This window comes from Mustela nivalis (genome assembly GCF_964662115.1).
Source record: "Mustela nivalis genome assembly, chromosome: 13".
Lineage (NCBI taxonomy): Eukaryota > Metazoa > Chordata > Mammalia > Carnivora > Mustelidae > Mustela > Mustela nivalis.
In genome coordinates this window covers 51,293,908-51,299,907 of record NC_139032.1, presented here as the reverse complement: position 1 = coordinate 51,299,907, position 6,000 = coordinate 51,293,908, and positions in this window count along the sequence as shown.

Sequence of the window (6,000 nt, the reverse complement as noted above, 5' to 3'; positions counted from 1 at the left end):
GAGGAGAGACTAGAAAAACAATCCTGCATTGATTTTTTTCCAAAGGAGGTCTCAGTTTAGAGGCTTTCTTAGAGCAGCACTGTAATTCAAAGCTTTCCAAATCATGCAATTAAAGTTTACTATTTAATACAGAAATAAATGAAGAAAATATTACTGATAATGGCATCATATAAATGGATATAAAATACTATAGCTATATATAACTAGCATATGTTATATATAAATAATATACTATTATATATAACTAATTCATATATTATATAGCTATACAATGTTTCTTAGTATTGGAGTTATTAAATGTAAGCACAATTCACAAATCCTCTGATATTTTCAGTTCCTGAAATTAAGAAGATCTGGCCAGTCTGATTCTTTCAGAGGTCCATTCAGAAGAAAGTATCTAAAATATCCCTAACTACCACATATATTTTTTTTCTTTATTGGGCCAATTAAAATTACTTTTCAAAGAAAATAGGTTTGTAAAAGTAACAAGACTAATCAAAAAGAATACAGAAAGTCCTACTTTAGATTATAATCTCACATAGGAAAATTTTTTTTTCTCTCCTTATGAAACAATTTTACTTTATTTAACAAAACTGCCATTTGGCTTCCTCCTAAGGCTCATCCCCTTGCTATAATCAGAATAAAAATTTCTAAATTCTAAATCTATGCTGTCCAATTGGTAGTCACTATTGATATTTTGCTATTGAGAACTTGAAATGTGGCCAGTCCAAACTGAGCAATTAAGTGTAAAATATACTATAAAAATGCAAAGATTTAGAACAGAAAAAGAAGCATAAAATATCTCAATAACTTGTTTTAATTACACATTAATATGGTATTTTGAATATATTGAGTTAAATAAAATATATTAAAATGAATTTCAACTGTTTCTTTTTCCATTTTTTAATGTGGGTACTAGAAAATTAAAATTCTGGGTCACATTTGTACTTCATACTGTATTTCTATTGGACATCCTGTTCTAAATCTGCAGGACAGTATTTCCTCCTACAAAATTAGAAAGCTTCATACCTGAATAGACATGTGTGAATGATTTATAGTGTGTGTGTCTATATATATATATATGTGTCTATATATATATGTATCTATATATATGTATATGTATATGTAGTTTCCTATATGTATGTTATATGTAGCTTCCTAACTCTTCTTAGTGTTACTATTTATTTGAGAGAGAGAGTACACAAGCAAGCATGAGTGAGGGGAGGGACAGAGGTAGGTAGAGAGAGAGAGAGAGAGGGAGACAAGCAGACTCCTCGATGAGCAGGGAGCCCGACACAGGGTTTTGACCCCAAGACCCCAAGATGATGACCTGACCTATATTTGTATAGTCAAATACATGTCTATATATATAGAAATATAGACACATACACTATAAGTCACTCAGACATGTATATATATACATATGTGTCTATATATATAGACATGTATATATGTATACATATATACACACATAGATATATATGTGTTTATATACTGTACAAATATACAAAATATTGTACAAAATATAAAAATAAAATCTAAATATATTTTATATATACACATATATACATATATGTGTGTATATATGTATATATATATATAGACACAGACTATAAGTCACACATGTCTATTCAAGGATGAAGCTTTCTAATTTCTAATATACATACATATATATATTTATACATATATATATCTTTAATTCAAAATATTTTTAAAGCATTATCTATTTTTAAAGCATTATCTATATCTTTCTCAAGAAGTAGACAGCTATGTCCCCCATTTTCCAAATGTAGCTCCACAGACATAAAACGACTGACATGATGTTAAAATGTACAAGTTGTACAGTGGCTCTAAGTCTGCACCCAGACAGTTCCAGTGCCTTCATACTTACTTTTCTTTGTATACATTCTTAGAGAAGAAACAGTCTGCCCATTGGAAAAAAAAATCCTGCCTAGAAATAACAAATCATTGACCCTCAAAAAACAGCTAGGAAGCAAAGGCAAGCTTAAATGATGAATTTCAACAGATGCTGCCTCAGCCACAGTAAGAGAAAAAAGGAAAACTGAATCAATTGCTGCAAATGTCAGAAGTATTATGATAGAAAAGTTACCAAAATTCTCACCCATCCCAATACTCCACAAAAAAAGAACTCTTTTCTCAATTTACAGAAGGGCAAGTTTTGTACTTTTATTTTTCTCCAACAAGTGTAATCAGCTCTCTTTGTTTCTATCTATCTATCTAAACATCCCCAGAGGAACAGAAATCTGGCCTATCTTTGAATAAGCTTTAGAAAGCTCCATTTGGATTATAGTAGTGATGCTAGGGGAAAAAAAATAGTTGTTTTTTTAAAAAATATTTTATTTATTTATTTGACAGAGATCACAAGTAGGCAGAGAGGCAGGCAGAGAGAGAGAGAGAGAGAGAGGAGGAAGCAGGCTCCCCACTGAGCAGAGACTGATGCGGGGCTCTATCCCAGGACCCTGAGATCGTGACCTGAGCCGAAGGCAGAGGCTTTAACCCACTGAGGCACCCAGGCGCCCCGAAAAATAGGGTTTTAAACATTTCTGTTTCTGAGCAGAATCCAAGAGAATGTTCAAAGAGCTCTTGAGTAACTGTATACAACTCACATATTTTCATTTTTTAAAACAATGAGTAATACTGGGGCACCTGGGTGGCTGTCAGTTAAGCATCTGCCTGCCTTCAGCTCAGATCATGAACCCAGGATCCTGGGATTGTGCCCTACATCAGGTTCCCTGCTCAGTGGGGAGTCCTGCTTCTCCCTCTCCTTCTGTCTGCCACTCCCCTTGCTTGTGCGCTCTCTCTCAAATAAAAATTTTTTTTTAAATATTTATTTATTTGACAGACAGAGATCACAAGGAGGCAGAGAGGCAGGCAGAGAGAGAGGAGGAAGCAGGCTCCCCGCTGAGCAGAGAGCCCAATGCGGGGCTCTATCCCAGGACTATGGGATCATGACCTGAACCGAAGGCAGAGGCTCTAACCCACTGAGCCACCCAGGCGCCCCTCAAATAAAAATTTTTTTAAAAAATGAGTAATTTCATGTAAAGTCTCTTCCACATTAACCAAAGTCTAGATTTATGATTTATATGTAGTTTCCTAACTCTTCTTAGCGTTATTTATTATTTATTTGAGAGAGAGAAAGTGCACAAGCAAGCATGAGGGGAGGGGCAGAGGTAGGTAGGGAGAGAAGGGGAGACAGATTCCTCGATGAGCAGGGAGCCCGACACAGGGCTTGGTCCGATGACCCCAAGATGATGACCCGACCTAAAGTCAAATGCTTAACCAACTGAGCCACCCAGGTGCCCCTTAGTGTTCTTTTTTAAAGTGAGATGTAATTCATATATCATAAAATCCATTTAAAGTGTATGATTAAATTTTTAAAAAATGTTCAGAGTTGTACATACATCACTTCAGTCAGTTTTAGAATATTTTCATCACCCCCAAATAAATATTGCACCTTTATTATTACTGCCTCAACTCTTCTCATCAATAGGCAACCACTAATATACCTTCTGTCTCTATTAATTTATCTATTCTGGATATTTCATATAAATAAAATCGTACAAAATTCTATACCCTTTATGACTGGCTTCTTTCACTCAGCATGTTTTCAAGGCTCATCATGTTTTAGCATATGTTGGTACTTCACTCCTTTTTATGGCTGAATAATGTTTGTGTGTGTGTGTGTGTGTGTGTGTGTGTGTGTACACATACCATATTTTATTTAGCCATTCACCAGCTGATGGACATTTGGACCATTTCTACTTTTATTATTTTTTTATTAAAGATTTTTATTTATTTATTTGACAGACAGAGATCACAAGTAGGCAGACAGGCAGACAGAGAGAGGAAGGGAAGCAGGCTCCCTGCTGTGCAGAGAGCCAGATGCGGGGCTCAATTCCAGGACCCTGGGATCATGACCTGAGCCAAAGGCAGAGGCTTTAACCCACTGAGCCACCCAGGCGCCCCTGGACTATTTCTACTTTTAGAATATTATGAATAATGCTGCTATGGATATCCATGTTTAAGTTTTGGTGTGAATAGGTTTCACCTCCCTGGTATACAATTACAAGCGGAATTTTTAAGTCATATGGTGATCTATGCTTTTTAAGGAAGTTCCAAACCGCTTTCCAAAGCATCTTCCATGCCATTTTAATTTGGTTTAGTCTATCATATCCAAACAAATTCAACTCAGTAAGCTCTCACTGTGAATTTACATGTCAAGTAGTCTGCTTGGCAGAGAAGACACAGATGACTAAGACATCATCCCTGACCTCAGGAAGCCCAAAATGTGATGAAAAATGTCATAGTTCAGTAGAAATAAGAAATTATTTTTACTAACCTGCCTTAAAAAGGGAAGGAGAAAATACTTGTGGTCTAGCAATATCAGATGAAGACAAGATGCTCAAGTGACCCTGGTACTTGATAATTACACAACTAGTATTCAGGAAATGTTTAATAATGGAGGTTTTTTGGGCTTATATTTCTGCTACTGTAGCTTTTCATACCTTTACATGAGGCTTAAACTAATTTCATGTTAGTGGTTACTAAAAATTACCCATATCTAGTGACACTTTTGAAGTCTATGGAAAATAAGCAGTCATGGTCCAGTTTTCATTATATAGTAATCCCAATCATGAACTCACTATCATAGTATCAAATTAGCCTATCACATAGGGATCTTTGAAACAATTCCAATAGCCAAGGGGAAAACTTCTATTTCATTTGGCAAGCTAATATTCTCTAAGCCTCTTGTAGAACCAAAAAGAGGAAATGCCTAGGAAAGACTGAAGAGTGGACAAAAAGGTAGAGGAATTAAGTGAAAGAGAGGTAATAAAATGCAAATGAAGAAAGAAGGAGTGGTTAATAATTTTAAAACCTACACAAAAATTTTACTAGAATACAACACAAAGGAGTCCATTAGTTTTGGTAATTAAGGTATCAGTTGTGTTAATGAAGCAGTTTTAGTGCAATAGAGAACAGTGTTTGGTGGGAAGAGACCAGGGTGTGAAGTAGATCAGTCTTTTACAGACAATGAATGTGAAAGTAATGGGAAGAAGATGAATATATTTCTGTACTGAGATGATCAAATCAATGGAGAAATGACTAAAACCACAGGAGAAATGGGATGATAGAAGATTAAGAAAGATTCATAAGTAATCTGCAGTGGACAGGGTAAGCACCAGGGGAGGAGTTAGCCTTGGACAGAGAGGGACCTTCTTTTAGGACTTAGAAACTATGCTCCTAAGACATTTGCTTCTTAGATGGAACATGTGTGCTTCTGAGAGGGAAAAATGGGTACTGATGAAGATGTATGTATGTATGCAGGCAGTGGGGATGAGAACAAGTTTAAGAAATATAGAAACTACTACTTTCCTTACATGGCATTCTCCATGTTAAAGCAATTTCACACACCTTAATTGCATAGGAATCTTATAATAACCCTGCGAATAGGTTCAGGGAGACTGGAACAAGTTGCCAAAAGGCTGTCAGCTATTGGAGCTGCATATGAAGAACTTCCAAACTCAAAGGTCCCATGCCCTTTCAGTTGTTTCTGTAATTATGTACAAGCAGAGGAGTGAGGTGGTAAAGCAAAGAGCCATGGCAACTATGTGACTAGCTTGAGTATTATGAACGGATGGATCTTTTCCAGTAAGTAAGAGAAATCTTTGCAGTAATTAGATTTACAAAAGTCTTTCAATGAAGAAGGCTTAAAGAGGGGCGCCTGGGTGGCTCAGTTGATTAAAGCCTCTGCCTTTGGCTCAGGTCATGGTTCCGGGGTCCTGGGATTGAGCCCCGTTATCAGCTCTCTGCTCGCTGGGGAGCCTGCTTCGCCATCTCTCTCTCTGCCTGCCTCTCTGCCTACTTGTGATCTCTGTCAAATAAATAAATAAAAAGAAAAAAAAAAGCTAAAGAACTATTATTTGTGTCATGGATGCTTTCATCATAATGAACGAAAAAGAAAGAAACTCAGATTATTAC